Source organism: Castor canadensis, chromosome 5 (genome assembly GCF_047511655.1).
Source record: "Castor canadensis chromosome 5, mCasCan1.hap1v2, whole genome shotgun sequence".
NCBI lineage: Eukaryota > Metazoa > Chordata > Mammalia > Rodentia > Castoridae > Castor > Castor canadensis.
The window spans coordinates 65,430,931-65,453,138 of record NC_133390.1 but is presented as its reverse complement, the minus strand read 5'-3'; positions in this window follow the sequence as shown (position 1 = coordinate 65,453,138).

Here is a 22,208-nt window from a genome sequence, read left to right as displayed (position 1 = left end):
ATGGGTGACAGTTATTAGAAAATAAATTTTGTGTAACAGTGGGAGAGAATACTTTCATAAGTGAAACTGAAGGTAGAATGATGGCTATCTTGCAAGGTAATGAAGTTATTTTTGATTCAAGTAATCAGGTAAAGGCTACTTGATGACCTATCAAGCATACTCTAAAACATCACTGTTTCCTAATGATACATGTCTTAGAATATATAAATACATAAAAATTCAGTACATAATTTGCCTTCCTGTCTTCAACTCCAAAGCAGCATAATGTGAAAAAGACTGAATTCAATACTACATATGTGGGCATATATAAGGAGCTTGCTGCTGGTGAATTAAAACTAGAGGACTACAGTTGTATCAAAGGTCCGAGAGAGAGAGAGATAGAGAAGTAAGGAAAGGAGAAAGGCCTTTTGGCCATTTCCCAAAGTTAGTGGCTAGTAATAGAACTTGGCTCCAGTTAGTAAAACTGCTGCCAGCTGGCATAGAAAAGTGATTGGATGAATGGTGCAACAGAAAAAAGGATCCTAAAGTTTCCTTTTGTGTCCTAAAATGGTGTTGTGTAAGTGTTTAAAGAGTGAATTTCTAAGAAATAGGCAAAAAGAATACCAAAAGATAATAATTCATACCTCAGAAAAGGGGGAGAATTGGCAGTAGAAATAGAGGTCAAAAGAAATAAGAGGATGAATCTAAAGAATATATGTAGGATACACATAGAAATAGAACTGATAAAGAAGCCAAATCTAGTCTGGTTCAAGAAGCAAAGAGAGAAATTCAATCTAAGAATGCACTTAGCCAGTGGCATCATTGAGGAACCAGTTATACTGGGACTTGATTACAGACTCAGATGTACTCAGCAAGTACACTCAAGGTTTATTTGTCACTCTTGATCCAGGCAGAATTAGGCTGTAATATGCTTGATATTTCCCCTCCCCTTCCACTTTGGGATAGGTCATTTGAAGCTTAGGAACAGTTTCCACCAATAGCCCCTCACTCAGTGTCTGTCATTTCTAGCACTATACCACTATTAAGAGTCCCACTATTCTGATCCCCTCTCTACTTCAGATAGAGAGCTATTCTTACAGCTCTTGTCCTGAGCAGCTGTTCTTACCTTGTGCTCCACAAGTGAATAGGACCACAGAAATATGTCACTTTTACTAAGCAGGTACTTTATCTTTCATACACTACTATGATAAATTATCCATGCTCTATGTTAATGAGATAGTGTAATGATCCAGTTTGACCTGACTACAGCCATCTTGAGAGGTAACTGCCATGAATACCTCTGGAGTAACCCTTGCAACTCTCCCTAATTGTTTCCCAGAATATTACAGATAAACTAAACCATTAGAGTAGTATATGATGTAGAACTTCCAACTAGACCCAAGAGTTGCTGTTCCAAGAACATGCCTGATATCTTCCATGATAGAATGTTATAAACCAGATACATTCCTGTTAAATGAAATCCACCTTTGTTTTGACTATGTAAACCTACTCCCTCTGACCCATCTCAGGGATCATCTACTGGTCTTACTGCCAGCCTTAGCCATGCACTTGTCCATAAGTCTCCAATAAACACAACATTCTTTGTAATCCTGGCTCATTTCGCTTATTTCTTTAATCTTTAGCACATTCTTGTAGAATAGAACCAATCTTCAGGTCATTTCTTTCCCAGCTAGGCAATGTGAAACTGGATGGGGATTTTCTATATAAACAGACCCCATCTTTTGTTCAAACCAGAGTACCTGCTCTCACAGTGGAAATCAAGTCCAGTAAAAATGATTGATTTAGGAGAGATAGCTGCAATTATTAGTTTTTATTATAATAAGATCTAATAAATTTTCACCACTCTTCCAAAATCTACTTCATCTAGCTTAAGTAATGTAACTTACCCATTGTTTTATGCATTTGAGTGGTTTTTTGGAACAATGGAAAATTATGAAAATGCCATTAAAAAGTCTAATGTTTGGAGTTTTCAGCTCTCCTCTGTGTCAGTATATCCTCAAGCATGACTTAATTTTAAAATGGAAGAAAAAGAAAAATTATTGCTAGCATTATGATGTTTAATAAGGTTTATAATAGCAATAATCCCCCATGAAAACAGTTGTTATCATAGTTAATGCCCATTTTGTCAGTGTGTTAACCTTCCTTGGCTCTGCCTTGGGCCATTAAATGGCCAACCATTTCATAAGCACCCCAGAGCAAGCAATTTCAGGGGGAAGATTGCTGAGCTCATTTGCCAAGTAAAGTACCTGAGATGACAGTGATAAACTCTACACAGGTTTATGTATACACATACAACCCTATATATACTTTTTCCAAGTCCTTCCTGAAAGAAAGTCCTATTTTATAATTTTGTCTAGAATATCCAAAGCAGTTTCATAGCCCCACAGTATCCATTCTTACTCACCTAGGCTACCTCAAATTTGAGCTCTCATTTCTCCCATTCCTGTCCTGGCTGTCTTCTGACATTCTTTTTCTGTCTTAACTGACACCAGTGAATCTGATATTTATTAATGTCAATTCTCATTCTCGAAAATAGATCATGTCTTCAAAATGCTCGAAGCACATAACTAAATAACAGAATAAAAGTGATGTTACTTGTAAGCAAGAATAAAACAGAAAAAAAGGATGGTAATACATCTATTATATCCAATAGTAACTAGCCCTCAAATAGAAACAACTCTGTAATAAATAACTTCTACTGTGAATTTGTTCAAGGCTAGAGACATCCCATGTTTTCAATGTATTATCTCTTTTAATCCTAACGCCATTTCTATAAGATTGATATGATTGGTAGTTTTATTTGATGGATAAAAAAACAAAATTTGAATTTAGCCTGTTTGACTCCAGATATAACCTTTCCACTACCATGATACAATACAATTATTTCCATTGCAAAACCAAACAGACAAGATTCTTAAAAGTGACCGCCTGTCATCATACATGCATTACTTATCAATCTGTCCCAGACCAGAAAATGGTTATCACTGTTGGTGATTACCTAATTGTTAAACTCACTTATTTGTTTTTGTCCAGAGAATAAATCTTTTTTCATATATGAGATGGTTTTCAAAATCATTACAAAGCAGGGTTCCATCAGGAAAGAGTAGGAAATACCTTGGAATTAATAGGTATAGGCAAGAACTTTCTCAATGGAACCCCAGCAGCTCAGCAACTAAGAGATAGCATAGATAAATGGGACTTCATAAAACTAAAAAGCTTCTGCTCAACAAAAGAAATGGTCTCTAAACTGAAGAGAACACCCACAGAGTGGGAGAAAATATTTGCCAGCTACACATCAGACAAAGGACTGATAACCAGAATATATAGGGAACACAAAAAACTGAATTCTCCCCAAATTAATGAACCAATAAAGAAATGGCAAGTGAACTAAACAGAACTTTCTCAAAAGAAGAAATTCAAATGGCCAAAAAATACATGAAAAAAATGTTCACCATCTCTAGCAATCAAGGAAATGCAAATTAAAAGCACACTAAGATTCCACTTCACCCCTGTTAAAATAGCCATCATTAGCAACACTACAAACAACAGGTATTGGCGAGGATGCGGGGAAAAAGGAACCCTCTTACACTGCTGGTGGGAATGTAAACTAGTACAACCACTCTGGAAAAAAATTTGGAGGCTTCTTAAAAATCTAAACATTGATCTACCATATGATCCAGCAATACCACTCTTGGAGATATACCCAAAAGACTGTGACACAGGTTACTCCAGAGGCTCCTGCACACCCATATTTATTGCAGCACTATTCACAATAGCCAAGTTATGGAAACAGCCAAGATGCCTCACTACTGATGAATGGATTAAGAAAATGTGGTATTTATACACAATGGAATTTTATGCAGCCATGAAGAAGAATGAAATGCTATCATTCACAGGTAAATGGATGGAACTGGAGAACATTATTCTGATGAGGTTAGCCTGGCCCAAAAGACCAAAAATCATATGTTCTCCCTCATATGCGGACATTAGATTAAGGGCAAACACAAGAGGATTGGACTTTGATCACATGATAAAGCAAGAGCACACAAGGAAGATATGAGGATAAGTAAAACACCCAAAAAACTAGATAGCATTTGTCGCCCTTAAAGCAGAGAAACTAAAGCAGATACTTTAAAGCAACTGAGGCCAACAGGAGAAGGGGACCAGGAACTAGAGAAAAGGTTAGTTCAAGAAAAATTAACCTAGAAGGTAACACACATGCACAGGAAATTAATGTGAGTCAACTCCCTGTATAGCTATCCTTATCTCAACTAGCAAAAACCCTTGGTCCTTCCTACTATTGCTTATATTCTCTCTTCAACAAAACTAGAGATAAGGGCAAAATACTTTCTGCCTGGTAGTGAGGGGTTGGGGGGATAAAGTTGGGAGCAGGGGGTGGGGTAGGGGTAAGGGAGGGGGCAGGGGAAAGGGGGGAGAAATGACCCAAATATTGCATGCACATATGAATATAATAAAAAAAGAAAAAAGAAAGAAAAAAAAAGCAGAGTTCCATAACTTAAATACTGATCAACAACATTATGAGTAATAAGAAAGAAATTCTGCTTGTTCTATTGCTTTAGAGATAACTTTATATTGTGTTATCATAAATCTTCAATTGATACAGAAATATAAATGTCTAATTTTGGATAGGGTTAACCTGCCAAGTAAAGGTAGCTACACCTATCTTCAACCACTTTCCTTCAGGGAACAGGTACATCAATGGAATCTCATTTCAGGGAAAAAAATACAGGAATGTTACATAGGTTTTGATATAATTAGTCATTTCATTAATGAAATAATTGGGCCTCCTTAATCAAAGGTGAAACTTCTTCCTTAAAGCTTAGTTTGAAAAATCAAATGGGCGTAACAGTAGGAGGTACAAAAATTGGTTCAGAAGAGACAGGAAAAATTTTAATGTGGGAGAGATCTTTTCTCATTAAGAGCCTAATTTGGTAAGGCTATATTCTATTTTTAATTTTTACTTCCCATCATCATTTTCACTATAGTTAACATTGTCAACTATAATATCAAATGAGTATCATACATAATATGCTGAAGGGTGAGATGAACCATGGAATGTTTGCCATAAATATGGCCAGTGCTTGAGGTCTTGTATTAACAGAGAGAAACCTTGGAGTAAATTCTATAAATTCCGAGATAATCCTCAGCTCTCCATTAGCCATTGGCTTCAACTGTCTCAGCAAGTCGATATTTCCAAACTAGGAGAACCCAATTAGGATTTTAAAACCACAAAGATACTGTGCTTGATTTCCCCTAAACATCTAAAATTTACACATGAAGCATTGAATGTTGTGAACAAATCTCAAACTCACTCTACCAAGCACTTGAAATCCAGTAATCTGGTGGAAGAAGTGGAAAGCTGGTTCATTAGCATAGGCTTATCAACCATTTTTTTATCAATAGTTCTTTTTGCCATCACTTTGCTGTCCCTGGTTCTTCTTATCTGATGTTCCTGTTGGCAGAAAGCTATAGAAATCTTGGCATTACCCAGATGAAGTAAGCTTTTCCAAATCTGTATTCATTGGTGTTTCATGGAATTAAGGTATTACAAAAACAACAAAACTATAAGAAGCCACACAGTGTGAGGATAAAATGAAACTGGAACATGAGCTTTCTGAAAATTTAGTAACATAAACATGCAAGTATAGCCTTTTAGACAAGCATGATGCTATAAATTATTGTTCATTCATGTTAACCTCTTGTAAATGTCAAGACCAGCTGTAAAGTGTCTACAAATAATATGGTCTAATGTTAATTATATAAAAGCTTACAAAACTTTTTATAAATTAGAATAGGTTCACAGAACAAATTCTAGGTAATCAACATAAGTAAGCCATTCTCACTACCTTATGTTATGATCCATTTTCATGAGTGGGAAAATAGTAGAAAGGCAACTCATTAACCCATCAAAAAAAGCATGGAATTTTTTGTATGTTTTTTAGAATGTGTCCTGGGTAGATGTCATGCCATCTATCAGCCAGACTGAAAAATATTAACGGCACTGGTTTTTGGGTTTTTTTTGGAGGATTCATGGAGACAGGATTCTAATTGGAGGTGAGGACTAACTGGAACCCATGAGATAATGGGGTAGCCTGTCACAGAGCATTGAGCAGGAGGAGGTGAGGAGGAAGGTTCCACTCTTGCTTCTCTTTAAAGCTAAAGCTGCTTGGAAATGGTAATTTTGAATTAAATTTTCTCAATATGGCAATGCAAATATGAAGTGGCAAAGTCTGTTTTAAAGCTCTGCACTCAAAAAGAGATGTTACCTAAAGAGATCTTACACTGAAGGAAGAAGGCAAGCTGTCCCAAAAAATGATCAACAGTGCCCTCTTTGAAAAACAGAACCTATGGCCTGTGAGGAAGAGAATATGAGTGCAAATCTGACATCTCTGGTGCGGCAGGGCACCAGCCCCAAGGCAGACAGGCCCAGAGTCTGTAATACATGCATTTGTGTGACCTGAGTCTACATTTTCTGGGGAAGGTAAGGGAGGAGGGGCCGTGACTCTTCATCTCTGTGCTGGAGTTGGCAGAGTGGGGCTGTTTTGAAACTGCTGTTGATTTGAGCATATGGGCTCTATCCTTTTGTTCCTGTCTTCCCTTTTGTAACTCTTCTAGCTGCTGGAGATTTTCTACACAGCCTCCACAACATTTTCAGCTCAAAGCCCTCACCCTGGGTATAGATGTTCATTGTGTCAAGGGTTCTATTTTGTCCTCACTTTGTATCAGAACTATTGATAAAAAAGACCCATGCAGGACATGATTTAATATAATTTAACAACAGCCTGAAAAACAATAGCTTTGCACAGACTTTTTCTCCTTCTCTTTATTATACAATTCTTATGTAGATTAACTGGCATAGAAAACCAGAACCTGAAACTATTTTAATGAAAACCAGCCTCAGTTTTGCTCCTCAGAAGTAACAGAACTTTATAGACAGGTTGGCAAGCTTCTTGCAGGGTGATTTATTGTTTGGCACATAGACCTGCATCCCATTCACAAAATTTCTCTTCTCTCAGGAAAAAAAAAAAAAAATAGAACCTCTCGTGGAAATCAGGTAAATGGGAAGAGAGTAATAGATCAAAGCCACTTTATTTACAAAGTTTAATTTAACAGCTACTATGTGTATATATGTATAAATTAATAAGTTATTTGCTGAACATCTACTCTGATCCCCGGGCTATTGCTGAAAATATAGCTATGAGCAGATTTAGTTTGTTGTCTCTGATAAGAACATAATAAAATTCTCATCTCAAGAGAGGAGTCTCCAGGCCTGGAGTAAGAAAATCTGGCTATACAATACCATCAGAATAGGGACCATGCAAATTTAATAGCTGAAAGCAGAAAATGCCTATTGTATAGTTGCAATATAGATTGCCACAGCACCTATAAGAATACACACATGCTGGATGCTGGTGGCTCATGCTGCAATCCTAGCTACTTGGGAGACAGAGAGAAGGAGGATACAGTTTGAGGCCAGCCTGATGACATAGTTCTTGAGACCCTCCTCAAAAATATCCAGCACCAAAAAGGGCTGCTGGAGTGGCTCAAGTGGTAGAGTGCCTGCCTAGTGAGAGGCCTAGAGTTCAAACCCCAGTACTGCCAAAAAAAAGAATATATGTATACATGAATATATATATAAAGAATATTATATATATAAAGAATATATATATATATAAAGAAAATATATATGTAAAGAATATATATATATATATAAAGAATATATATATATATATATATACACATATATATATATGGCCTAAGAAGCATGACCAGGTATGGTAGTAGATGAATCTCAGATGAAGTAAGAAATAAGCCCTGAATAACTCCTGAGACAGGTATTTGGGAATAAATTGGTCACTTCCCCAGTTCCCACCAATTCTTTATACTTTCTTTTCTTCTTCTTTGTGTTTACCCCCTACTATTCCCTTTTGTTGCCACTTTTTAGTTGCCAGTAGCTTTGGGGTGAGAATTTCATGATGAGGGATAAATAGTAGCACAATCATTGTCAGGAGAGGTTCAAGCCACAATGTACACGTTTTCAAAAGCTGTGGACCATATCCTATTGACATTTGGAAAATTCTGTATTTGGAACAGAGAAGAAGGAAGATGAAAGTAGTTTGGAAATTTATCCAATAGGAATTTATCAATTTATTTTAAAGGCAAAAATAATTCATTATGAATTATTTTAATAATAAATTTAATTAATAATAAATTTTATTAATAATAATATTATTAATATATATATTAATATATTAATATATTAATAATAATATTAATAATATTAAATTTTTAATAATAAATTTTAATATTCTAATAACTGTAATGACAGTTATTAGAATCACATGGCTCTAACGTGGTGAATATTTGGACTGAACCAGAGTCAACACAAATGAACAGTAGCAAAGATACATGCATCATTTCAAAGGAAGGGTCAGCAACTTCACTAAGGAGTTGAATAGACTTTTTTAGGAATAAAATGAGAAATCAATTTAAGGAATTTATTTCAGGATATGCACTAATTACTTTTATAAATGTGATCTATTTTTAAACTAACTACAGCTTTACTAGTGATCATCTTGCTACACAAATATACACATGTGCATACATACAAAGAGAAATGCATGTGCATATATATATTCATATACCACTAACAAAGTTGTCTCTCACTATATATGTATTTATAAATATAAACATACACTTGTTTATAAGTCTATACACACATGGACATATATGTGTATGATGTATGTGATATATTTGTACTTTAACAGACTCACATTTTTCCTGGTGCCCTAAATCAAAAGAGGGAAACGGGAATTTTGAACCCATATGTCTCTGATTCCAAAGACTACTTCTTTACTTTCATTATGTAAATTTCTCAGGAAATAAACAAACAAATAAAATCTCCAACGCTAGATCTCAATGGTTGAAAGTGGTTGAAAATCCTGGACAAAACAAATCAATAAATAAAAGAATCCATCTTTGCATGAATGAGCAAGATTTTGGTTTGGGGCCACAAAAGAGCCTTGTTTGCTCTGGACGACTTGCACAAGGTCAATTACATGCTAAGCGACAGGGATGGGTCTGTTCATACTACAGATTTATTGTCTAGTCAAAAAATCTATATCCTTATTAAAATCATTAACCCTTTTCATTATGTATTTGGTATTTCTAGATCATGCATATAGAAAAGACAAAATATGTATTTCTCTTTTCCATATGCACAAGAAAAGTCTCCCAGCATCAAAGTCATCAGAAATATGTACTAGAGATGAATCAGGAACCTTAGCTATTATTGGTGCTAGTTCCATAGCTGATAGGATTTTTAACTCTAACCTTCCTATTTTAAAAATCTATTTAAAAATCACCAATGGCTGATGAAAGTTTGACAGGTTAAAGGGAAAAAAGCCCTATTCATTCATTTTGTTTGTAAGTCAGAGCATTTTAAATTATAACAGTCAAGGCTGCTAACACATTTTAAAGAGCTTTCCAAAAGAGGTCTTTATGAAGGTACATTAGGATGTGCAAATTAAGATTCCTCATATACTGTGCAACAGTTAAGGGAAAAAGAAAAAATAAAGCTGAACATTTAGAGACAGCCCAAGGCTAATTAATTACATATCTTTATCTGGGCTCCAGTAGATAGCAATGCATTTATCAAGGCTCCCTTACTTACTGCTCTGTCTGAGAAGGGCTCTTGCCTTTCATTTTGATACTGCCAGGTCCTGGGAAAGGCAACCATCACTTAAAACAGTTAATAGCACACTGTTCTCCATATGGGCAGAAAGTGTAATCCTAATTCATGAATCTGTAAGATATTTTTCCACATCTTATAGATTATTCTTTAGCATGATGTTTTAATGACAACACCCCAAATAAAATAGAGGTAGGGAAAGCCTAACTTGAATGCATTATGCTTTGCAGGTGAGGAAAATGAGGATGTTTGGGAGAATTTGGGAAATCTGGCTCTTTACCAAAAAAACATCCATGGAACAGATGCATGATCTCCTGCCCCTAAACAACTCATTCTTCTACAGCACTGAGGATTATTTGCATAAGAGAATAATGGCCTTTTCAATCAGTGCCCTGAGTTTACACGAGTCAGCCATCAATATTCAAACCCCCCCTCCTCAAAAAGAGAAGCTATGGGAAAACAAATGTAAATTTATTCAATACAAACTCTTTCTTCACTAATATGCTAATTAAGAGAAAGATGTTTGAGAATGAAGATTGATATACAGACTCTTTTCAGAAGGCAGAATTTGATGTATTGTGATTGTTCAGCTTTTTTCTCTCCAGGAGGTCACTCCCTCCCCATTTTGCAGCCCTTTTCATTAGTACAGGCATGAAAACAAACACTGCTCTTTTCTGCCAGAGTGGTTTAGACTTACTCTGCAAGACTTGTTAGCAGCATTACTAAAACTCATTTCTCATATTTTAGGGCTACATATAAATACATTGATAACATTTATAAAACAAGACAAGAGGGCTTTGTATTAAGAATATTGAGTTACAATATTGAGTTATTTTGTAGGAAAGAACCAAAGAGCATATTCATCATCAACACTGAAGTTGCCTTGGCAAAACACCTTCTGAGATTCCTACTAATTCTCTTTTCTACAATTTAAGAGTTAACTTTGGCTGAGGTTACACAAACAATACAAATTAAGTAAGGAATGACTAGTGAACCAAAGAATTCTTCAGGGATCTTTGTTTTCCTTCATGAATTGGCTCGACCATTTATATTTTTTGCAATGACTATTGCTTTATCACCACAAGGTGAGCAAGTAAGCAAGTTGCTCTTTGTTCTCTTAAACTATCCTATTTTTGTATTTTGTATATGACAATGACTTTTTATATTAATGCCTCTCTTATGTAAACTGGACCGGAATCAAGCTTTATTCATCTATCCATAGCACCTATTCCAACTCCTGCAATGAAACTATCGCTTAGTAAAAGTGATTCAATGAAATGGAACCATTTTAGATACTCAGCTTTTACCATGTACTTTTACATGATTTGATATATTAAAAATATTTACTCATAACTTGCAGGGAAAAATTATGAAAAATGAAATATAACATTTATATCCTTCTATTAGAGGCTAAACCTTTCCAGACATCAACTGATTTTGTGCAAAATAAGGATTTTAATACTTTGACTTTATTTTCAACAGTTGTGTAGAGAATCATACAATAACTGAAACCAAGAACATGTTAGATTTCAACTGGTTACACAATGAAGCATTCTGAAGGTTACCAAGAGTAATGAAAAAAAATCTACCTTCTGGTTTTTATTTTTAGAATATCTACCACATTTGGGAAGGAATAGCTTGTTATAAGTTATGTAGTTAGAAAAGGGTTTATCTATTGAGATGGCATCCACAAATAACCCTGAAGATGGCTTCAGATCTCTGATTTTTCTCTTACATGGCCAATCTCTAAGCCCACTCCCCTTGAAAGGGGAGCAAGTTTTCCACTAACTTCCATACTTCAGAGAAGATGGAACTCCATCTCCATCCTGTTCATATCCTTTGTTTATATAAAATACAACCAGATTCACTTGCCAAAACTTTTGCACATCCTGAAGACAGTGTCATATGTGTCAAGGGGACACTTGGCACCTCATCAGCCTCAGTGTATACAAATGTTTTTGGACTTGTGTCAGGAAGGGCAGCTCACACAAGTTATCTTTTGATATTAATATTAAAAGGGAATACATGTTTTAAACTTGCCACAGCCAAAACAGTGTACGTCTCCTTCCATCTCAAGCAAAATTATCAGAGGACTTTTAGGAAAAAGCAGGTTTTTTTACATTATAGTGGACAGAGATAAGATTGAATCGGGCTCCAAGTGGCTTGTGCCTGTAATACTTGCTACTCAAGAGGCAGAGATCAGGAGGTTCATGGTTTGAAACCAGTCTGGGCAAATAGTTTGCTAGACTCTATCTCAAAAATACCCAACATGAAAAAGGGCTGGTGGAGTAGCTGTAGTGGTAAGAGTGCCTGCCTAGCAATATGAAGCCCTGAGTTCGAAGCCCAGTATCACAAAAAAAAAAAAAAAAGATGTGCCTTGTTAGAACAGAATCCTCAGCAGCATGAGAGTAGGGAGCATTTCATGATTTCTCTCGACCTTCCATAGTTTCTTACGTGATGTTTTTTGAGATGAATTCATGATCATTGATTAAATGTCAGTTTGGTTTCTAAAGACAGAAAGCAACAATGTGGGGATTTATTATTCTCTGTTCTCATTTATTTATTAATTAGTCTTAATAATTTCAGAGTTGCTGTTGGGACATATGCGTAATCATGCTCCCTTGTGTTCTCAGGAAGCCTTGGTTGCTTGTCAAGTTGTCGATCACATGCTTCATATGAAATCACACAGCCTCTTAATAGTCGCCCTGTGGGCTGAGAGGAAGCCAGAAGAAGGCATAGATTTGCCAGAAAGCTTTAAAGGCTTTGTTTTCTCTACAGCCTATGATTTCTCTGAGGAGGACTCTCTAGAGTTCTTTTTTGCTTTTAGAAACAGGAGAATCTATAGGTAACATCAGACTAAAAATTGGAAACTCAGGATTTTATCTTATTTTATTTATTTTACCTCATCTTATCTTGGTGGTGCTGGAATTTTAACTCAGGATTTCACACTTCTTAGACCGGAACTCTATCACTTGACCCAAGCTTCAATCTTTTTGGTTTAGTTACTATTTGGATAGGGTCTTGGCCTATTTGTCCAGGGTGGGCTTTGAACCTCAGTCCTCCTATCAATGGCCTTGCTGGGTAGTTAGCATCACAGTTTTACATTTGGCTTATTGGTTGAGATGAGTTCTCCCTAACCCTTTGCCCAAGCTGACCTAGCACTGTGATCTTCCAGGTCACTCTCTCCCAAGTAGCTGGGATTACAGGCATGAACCACTGCACTAGGTTTATTTTTATTTTTGCTTTAAGATTATTATCACAACTCAGAAGAACACCTTGAATAAGACTTTGAATATTCTACTTTGTGCATTGCAGGATAAAGGAAATAGTATATGTAAGGTCCATATTTCTGAATAAATAATAAAGCCGGATAAATAAATGCCTCATAATTATATAGTCAGGACACTCTGCCTCTCACTCTTCCAACTGAGGAGCTGAAAGAACAGAAAATATCATTAGTCCTTTAGCACTGAAAATACAAGAATCTATTCTGTAAGATTTCAGATATTCTAACTATAACTTGGAAATCACTCACTGTTTGCCAAATATATCTCAGACCCCTAGTCAATACTTAAAATAACTAAATAGTATCTGTTATTAAAGCCTCTTTTGGTTTGTTGGGGTGGGGGGTCAGAGGATATTTTGTTAGGTATAAAAATGGAGTATTTTTACTTTGATTTTCTTCTACAATCGTAACACAAAATCAATCCTTCTACATAGTGACTTCACAAAGTGCCTGGCAGACCACATCTGTTAACAGCTCTAGGTATTGAACATTAAGCTAATTGAAATTTGAATAGAGCCCTTATGGAAACTCAACACCCCTATATTCAAAAACAACTGCAGTTTCAGAAATTACAGGCAGGTAGGAGATAACTGTGAGATTTAGAAAGATGCAGAGCCTCTTCATTTCTTTTTCAATAGAAAACAATCACTGGTTAAGCTTTAAAAACCTGTACTTTTCTCCTTAACCCTGGAACTGCAGTAATTCTAACTGTGACTCTTTGTAGAAGATAAAGTAAACAAATGAAGGAATGAAAACATTCCAGGACTGTTTGTGGTAGCTGGATGCAGTGGCTCACATCTGTAATCTTAGCTACTTGCAAGGCAGAGAACAAAAGGATCACATTTTGAGGCCAGCCTGGGCAAAAGTTCATGAGACTTAATTTCAACCAATAGCTGGGCACACCTTTCATCTTTGTTATGGTGAGAAGCAAAAAATAGAAGGATCACAGGCCAGGCTGATCTGGTCAAAATGTGATACCCTATCTCAAAAACAACCTCAGCAAAAAAGGGCTGGAGGCATGGCTCAAGTGGTAGAACACCTGCCTAGTGTGAAACCCTGAGTTCAAATCCTAGTACTGCCAAAAAAAGTATTTGTTTGTTGATTCAAAGTTACGTATTGTTTGATGAAAAAAGCACAGTGTTTGCACTTTCATACATGACTGCCAACTGACTCCTGCACTTGCCTATGAGTCTTAGTCTAAATCTAATGTAAATCACTCTGTGATAGAAGTATTTTCTTTCTTTTTTCCATCTATTCACACCTGGTTGCAATATATTTCCGAGTTGTGTTTTCATTCATCTTCAACCCAGGAAGATGTCTGTACTTAACTGGTGTTGCTAAGCTTGTTGCACTTAGCCAAGACTTCGGAACAAAACTTGTCATGCTCACGACATCTTCTAGGAGAAGAAGGACCATAGATGAAAAGAGATGCATTTCTGTCAGCAGTTACTAAGGGGTGCCCAAGGCAAGCCAGTCCCTGAAGAGATAAGGTAAACCATTTTAGATTGAAATCTGCAATATCTGAGGCAAAGTTCATCCCCAGTGTCTTACCCTGTCCCTACCCTGTGCTGCCTCCTTGCTCCTTTCTCCCAGGGCTTATTCATTCCTTAGCTTTCTCAGCATTCTCTGAAGGCTTTCATTTTCCCAAAACCAACACTGCTTGTCCCAGGTCCTCTTTCATCCTCCATTTCCACACAGATTCACACTTCTGGGGTGGTTGTGTGACGAGTGGTGGCGATATTTCCCTTGCTACAGTTAGGGCAGAACTACCAGGAAAGGAACATCTTAGATAGGGGGGTTACTTGTCCTTAAGGCCCTGCTGAGAGGACATTTTCCTCAGTCTAAATGGCTTCTCCTTTGTTTTTTAATACCTCTGATCCATCCTCCTGGTATGAGATGAACCCTTGATTCATGTTGATTCTTCCCCCTTTAGAATCCTATCTTCTTCCAGGCAGAGCCTTGATTGTTGAATATTTAGTGTTTTTCAGGGCCTAATGTATGGTTGCTGCTCCAGAACTATGTTTCAAATTGCTCTCAGTTCCTGTGTCATGACGTTAAACGGTGATCATCCAGCTCTATAGCTTCATCTCTTTCCATAACCGCAAGCTAGGAGCTTCAGAAAACCAGAGGCTCTTGCCAGTCTGGAACCATTGAAATGGTTGGAATAAGGTCAGGCTTTCTTTATCTCTGTAGCTTTGGAATCACAAACATTAGATGGACCCAAATGCTTTAAAAAGAAAAGGTGGGCTGAGTTAGATAAAATAGAAAGTATTACATACTATCAAATTCCAAATGTCAAATGATCTATTTTCTTTGGGGGGGGAGGTCTGGGATTTTTTTTTTTTAATCTGATTACTCTTTCTGCCCAATGTTTTATTCAGTTTGTCTGCTTTTGCTAGTTCTGACTAGAGATATGCTCTGTCAAATGGGCATTCCTGGGCCAGCTTAGCTTTTCTATCATATAAAAGGCTCCCTGGTGTCCAGTATAAGGAGTTCATTTTCACTTATAATCAGGATAAAAAAGAGGAAGTGGGGACAAGGCCAATCAACTACTTCTAGCAGCAAGACAGAGAAAATGTACATTGAAAATGAATTATATTCCAAACTTCATTTCACCACCACTTCCTGCCAATTATGAGGTGGGAGAAAGGATGACATTTCATAGAATTCTATAGATTTTGGAGCTTGAAGAGACCTCAGAAATCATCTAACATAATTTCCTTCTTTTGTAAATAAAGAAACTGAGTTTAGGAGAGGTTACGTGGCATGCACAGGAGGCTGAAACACGGCAGAGGAGGACTAGAATCCGATTTTCTTTAGAACCAGTGCAGACCTTCCTCTAGTCACCTCTAATGCAACATGGAGAAGCAAATAGTTTAACATTGGTCCTCTCTTCAAAATGATTTTTTTTCTTCCCTCTCCTTTGCCCCCTCATTGTTAAGAGACTTACAGCTCCATGTTCTCTCTCTTCATCTTTCAAAATTCGTTTTCAGATCTGGCACCATACTTTATATAACTACTAAGTGTTAATATTTGAATTTGGGGAGGGGAGGTATACTGAGGATTGAACTCGGGGCCTTGTGCTTGCTAGGCAAGTGCTCTACCAATTAAACTGTGCCTCCAGCCCATTTAGCTTATTTTTCAAATAGGAGCTCACATTTTTGACCAGGCTGGCCTCATACCAAGATCCTCCTACCTATACCTCCCACATAGCTGTGATCACAGGTGTTTCCCACAACACCAAATTGTTCTTTGACATAGGATCTTCTTAACTTTTCTGTCTGGGCTGTTCTTGAATGCAGTCATACTATTTCTGCCACCCAAGTAGTTGGGATTATAGACAGGAACCACTATACCTTACCCTAGAACATTTTTTGAGCAGGTCTTATAGAGTGTTTTTTGTTTGTTCATTTGTGTGTTTCATTTTGTTTGTGACAGGTTCTCACTACGTAGCCTAGGCTGTCCTCCATCGTGATCTTCCTAGCTCTTCCTCCAGAGTGCTGGGAATACAAGAATGACGTACCAACCTTGAAAGATTTTGAAATATAGAAGTAATCGGAGAAAAGAAACTCCCTATAACATCAAAGTCCGGCTAATCTCATGCTTTTAAAAATACAAGCACTATCTGCATAAAGATAGAAATTTAAAAAGCACAAAAGGATAAACTATAAATTATAAATTTCCCCCTTCCCATGGTCATTGTCCTTCAAACGGAAGTTGCTAATAACAGATTTTATCTTTACACTCAGAAAAAAGTTTATATGCAAACCAGCATAGATAGGTAGAGTACATAGGTAGGTAGGTAGATAGGTAAATAGATGATAAATAAGAATTTTAGCAAGAGTTTCACCTGTACAAATGTTTTCCATTTAATAATATAACCTAGAGATTTTTCAAAATCATCATACATCTATCAACTTCATTTTTTAAATAGATAGCTTTCAATTCTACAGATGTATGATAATTTATGTAAAACACTTAATTAGTTCCTAAGGTTTTTCCAGGTTAGAATAATCATGCTTATATCCCTACATCTGTGTGCACACAAACAGATTCGTACATTCGCCATGTAAGAGCAATTACAACATTGCAGTTGTTGGCTTAAAGGGTATGAACACCTGAAAAAAATCAAAAAATATTTTGAAACAGGATATCTGAATGTCTAAAAAGAGAGAAACTTTAGATATGATGAAACGTTTTATTGAAGATTTTCAGTTGCCTCTCTGAGGACTAAGAAAAGGTGCTGAAGAGTGAGTAGCAGAGAAGAATTCACAACAGAACATCCTGTCCTAAGGAGGACCTGTTTCAGTTACAGCTCTACTATGGATGATAGTTCAAAGGTTAACTTGATTCATTTCAACAAGGAGTGATGGAGAACTTTCCTTGTGCCTGGCACAAGAGTTTTCTCAACCAAAATATCTTCATTTGGAATGTAAAGGTAACATAACTAGGTAACATAATCATAGGCTATAAACAAATATCATAGAAGAACATAAATAAATTGGTTTAATGAAGAGAGTTTGGTAAATGGCTATGAAGTTGATGGATTTGCTAGTTACCTTGAATTTATTATTAAAAATAAATATATCAAAACTTCTTGTTGTGCTTCATAAATAAGCATAATCGTTATGAGTCAATCACAACTAAAAGTTTTTTTTAAAAAATCTGGTTTAAAATGGCTGCTTGAGGTTTTATTTGGAAGGTTTGGCAAAAATAGTCCACCCACTCCTGAACTATGGATGAAAGAATAATGCTCCCTATGAGAGCACATCTTTGTCTTCATTCAAGCCAGGCTGGTGTGTGACCACCCAGTGCTGCTGCTGACCAAAGAAGTAAAGAGCTCCAAACTGGAAAGCAGGTAGTGTTTCTTAAAGGGCCCGAAATGCAGGCTGTGGAATTGTCATCCATTTGCTTTTTAAAAGGAAGCAATCTCTTCCCTCTTCTTCTCTCAACTAGCTTATTAGTTAGTGCAGAACAAGCAAGCTAAGAGCGGCAGCCAAAATGTGATCAATAATGTATCCCTCTGTATCTGAATCAAAGGCTCTGTGGAAAGGAAAGGAACACACAGAGTACCTTAACTCACAATGCACAACAGCAGGAGCCAGACAACTGAGAAGGGCCTGAGACAGACACAGAGAAGAGAGTATCTGGGCAGGAGGCCTGAAGCTGGAGAGAGAGACCCAATTGTTAAAAACAATACAGTTCTTATTTTGAAAGGTTGAAGCTTCAAAGGACAAAAGAGACTCAGAGCTTAGAGGGATCAGAATCACAAATATGTACTACATAGATACCTGCTTTAGAAGTGTAGGGTCAGATGAAGCAAAGTCCTGTGCAGTTTTGGGGGCTTTCTTTTCCCCTCTATTGCTATTTCAAACAGAATCACTATACTCCCTGGAATTTTCCAATGTCTCTTTAGGCTCCATTTTTCTAGAGAATGTATTAGACTTCTAACTGAGAGTCAGGGATTTAGAGTTCACATAGTGAGACTCATTTCTTAAACTTGTAAACCTACAGAATGTCTCCTACACACTACATTTGAGTTACGCTTCTACCATTTTCTTCGCCCTTTCCCTGGCACCCTCAAAAAAGGTTTAGCTCTGGAAGTTAGAAGATGGAAATGGAGAGCTGGGAGGGGCCTTACAGATCAATTAAGGCAAATTATCAATTTTGTAGATGCGGAAACTCAAGCCCAAGAAATTGCTTCCCTAACTATGCATACACATGTATATAAATGTAAAAATTATACCTGTTGAAACTGTTCCAGGAATCAATCTAGGGACAGGAGATGAAGGAGAGAGGTGGAGGGGGTGAATTCAAGAATGATATATTTGATACACTGTAAGAACTTTTGTAAATGACACAATGTACTCCCACCCAGCACAACAACACTGGAAAAAAACAAAAGTCAGTAGAACTATTAGACATTTTTAAGGACTGCTTCAAGTTATCTTTCTGGTACTGTGAACATGAAACACAGCTCTTGCTCCAAGGGGAAAAGAGATAGTTCATTCTGAGCCAAATATGAGTGCCTATGGCCCAGGAACACAGATCCATGTTACCGTGAATGGTATGTCCCACTGTGGAAGAGGTTACATTAACATTTAGAGTCACAGAACAAAAGAAAGACATAAATCAGTTCGTTTACCAAATGCGTTGGTGGGGGCATCAGGTAGGCAGGCTACAACAGAGCAGGGAAATCCCTAGGCTTCAGATAACACATTTTTAGCTTTAAGGTTGGTAGAAGCTAGTGGTCCGCTAAGTATAACAATACATTCCAAAAGTTTTACCTAATAGTCAAAAAAGATGTTAGGTTAAATACAGGGATAGCTACTAAATGGCTGTTATGTTAAGAGGACTAAAGAGAACTCAAGATAATGATGGTTCTTGATCTCCCACATTCCATCTCTCCACAATGATGATGCTCTAACCAGTAAACCAGTCTGCAGAATCTTCAACACACATGTGACTTCTTCAGAGAACTTCAGTTTACACAACCAGTGTTTCATTAATTGCTCAGAAAAATTCCCATTTATATTTTTTAATGAGTGGATTATTGTACTTTAAAGAGAATAATGAACTAGAATTTCTAAAATGATGTGATTTCTAGTTTCACATTCTGTGAAGTCTAACACTGTTTTAGAAAATTGACTTTACATAATAAAAGAGATGTGTTTATATTTTGCAAACTAGGAGGGGAGGCAGGAGGAAAAGCAAAAGAAACACTACATTCTAAGGTTGTAAATTATCTGGTAGTATCACCAGTTTTAATCTTTTAGTATGAACTTAAAGCAAGTATGTGAGACTCTTTTGCTTATCTGGGATTAATATTTTCACATGTAATTGTGTACTATCTTATTTATTGTCTATCTCCCACCAGAGTGCAAGACCATAGAGCAATTCTTATATGAATTAAAATAGATGCTATAAATAATAGAAATTTACTTCTAATACTGCTCAGATCTAAAACCAGTGTTCTTATTATTCCCTAAGTGGTGATTCTGCCTCTTTCTACCTTGGTTCTACCATCTTCAATGTAGCTTCCAAGGTCATTATTTTGGGGAAAACTGATGAAGAAATGTAAATGGCAGGCATAAGGTATCACAATGACGAGTATTCAGTCACATACCCATACCTAACCATAAACAAGGTTATAAAATGTAGTCTGGTTGTGTTCCCAAGAAGAAATAGATTTAAGAGATCACCTAGCAGCTTCTACCACACTACTGAGGGGGTTGAGGACATGTTACCCCCAAAATGGCATTTAGCATATTAAATATTTTAAACTAAAGGAATTTGAGACACTCTTGCACAGGAAAATCTCTCTGACCTTTCCCTGACTTTCTTCCCTAATCAATAGAGATCTGCTGCTTAAAATCTAGGAAAATTGTCTTACTTTTCCCAGATGCTAGCCATAAAAGCTTCATGTGAGAAGGTTCATGTGTTCCCAGAGGAAAGGAGCATCCTCACCTCTAAAAATGAGGGTAACAGAGAAGAATATGAACAAACAGGCTTTACAAAGTTTCTTCTAGTTTATTACCATTTGTTCATAACCTTTTGCCTTATCATATTTTTCCAATCATCAATAAACTTAGCATTAAACTGCATAAGTTTAGCAGTTTCTTTGGGTTTTAATTTCTTTATGAAGGTTCCTATGTCCAATAGAACATACTAAAAATATTCATATGCTTTTCTCTTGTTCCTTTTGTTACAGGGGTCTCAGCCATGAACCTAGGATGGGTAGAGAACAATATATATTTTTCCTTCTTTTTTTGTTTTGTCCTGTGTTTGAACCCAGGGCTTCATACTTGCAAAGCAGGTACTCTACTGCTTAAGCCACTTCTACTGCCCATTTTACTGTGGTTATTTTTTTGGAAATGGGGTCTTCTGAACTATTTGCCCAGGGTGGCTTTGAGATATTCCTATCTCAGCCTGCCAAGTAGCTAAGATTTTAGGCATGAGCCACTGATGTCCAGCTCTATATTTTTCCTTCTTTATGCTACTCTATAACCACAGCATAGAGAAGAACTGGGTACATAGTATATCTTGAAAGGGGGAAAAAAACTTGTTGAGGGAATTTTTGAGTGAATGAATATACTCTACCCTTTAATTTTCTCACAGTTCTCTAAGTTAAGTAATTAAGAGTAAAATACTTAGCCAATAGAAATGAGAATTCATTATGATTCCATTTTTAATTGGGTCTTATTGCTCTTCAGTTCATTTGGTTTTTCTTTCCCTTCAGCAATGATCCTTAATTGAAAATAACTTGATTTTCTTCATTAGCCACTTTTCATGAAAGTTTAGTAGAATTGCCTGACATTCCTTTCTGGTCCTTCAAGTTTTCACTAAGAGGTTGACTTTATGCGAATGGTGTGATGAAAAATCTTCTTACTACCATAACATTAATGGATTACTTTATACTCTACAGCACAGATTATAGATTATCTAGATTTCATGTGTATAATTTGTAATATGATCCTTGTTTTGCATTTAAAAACAAAAGCCAGGAGACATCTGAGATTGTACAAATCAGATAGAAATTTACTCTAGTGTCTGAATTTTCAGAGCAGACCACTGGACAAACTCCTCCAATTCTTAACCAACCTCATATTCAAGAGTTTCTTCAGTTTTTTTCACCTATGCTCTCTGACTGCATGTCAAACTCAATCCTTTCCTTTTTATCTTCAACAGCACCAAGAGAACAGCAGGTAAATGTCCCCAGAATAACAACTGTGTGGTACAGCAGCTGCCTGGGGCTGGATTCCTGCCTTCATTAACACCTTAAAGGCTCGTGGGTTGTAGCTACAGCCTTTGAAACACAGTTTTTTTCAATCTTTCTATCCTTCTACCTTGCCCTTTGCAAATCCCCTCTGTGTCTGCCTCCAGTCAGAAACACAGGCTCAAGGCAGCTGGCAGAATATACATTTTTCTTTTCTCTTCCTTCTTCTTCTTCCTTTTTTTTTTGCAACTACAGTTGGTGATGTGAATAAGATAAATACAAAGTATTGATTGTGAGTTGCCACAGATTCGGTAGACAGTAGAAACTTGGGCATGTGAAATTCTGCCTAGCTTCAGCTTTCTCTCCTATATAGTGGAAAGAATTGCAGCTTTCTGTCACACTAGTGTTAGATGATGGATGTAAAATGCAAGTCTATTTTTCTTCCCTCTTCTGTCTTCTCCACACTGTCCCTCTCTAGTCGCTTAGTTTTTAAT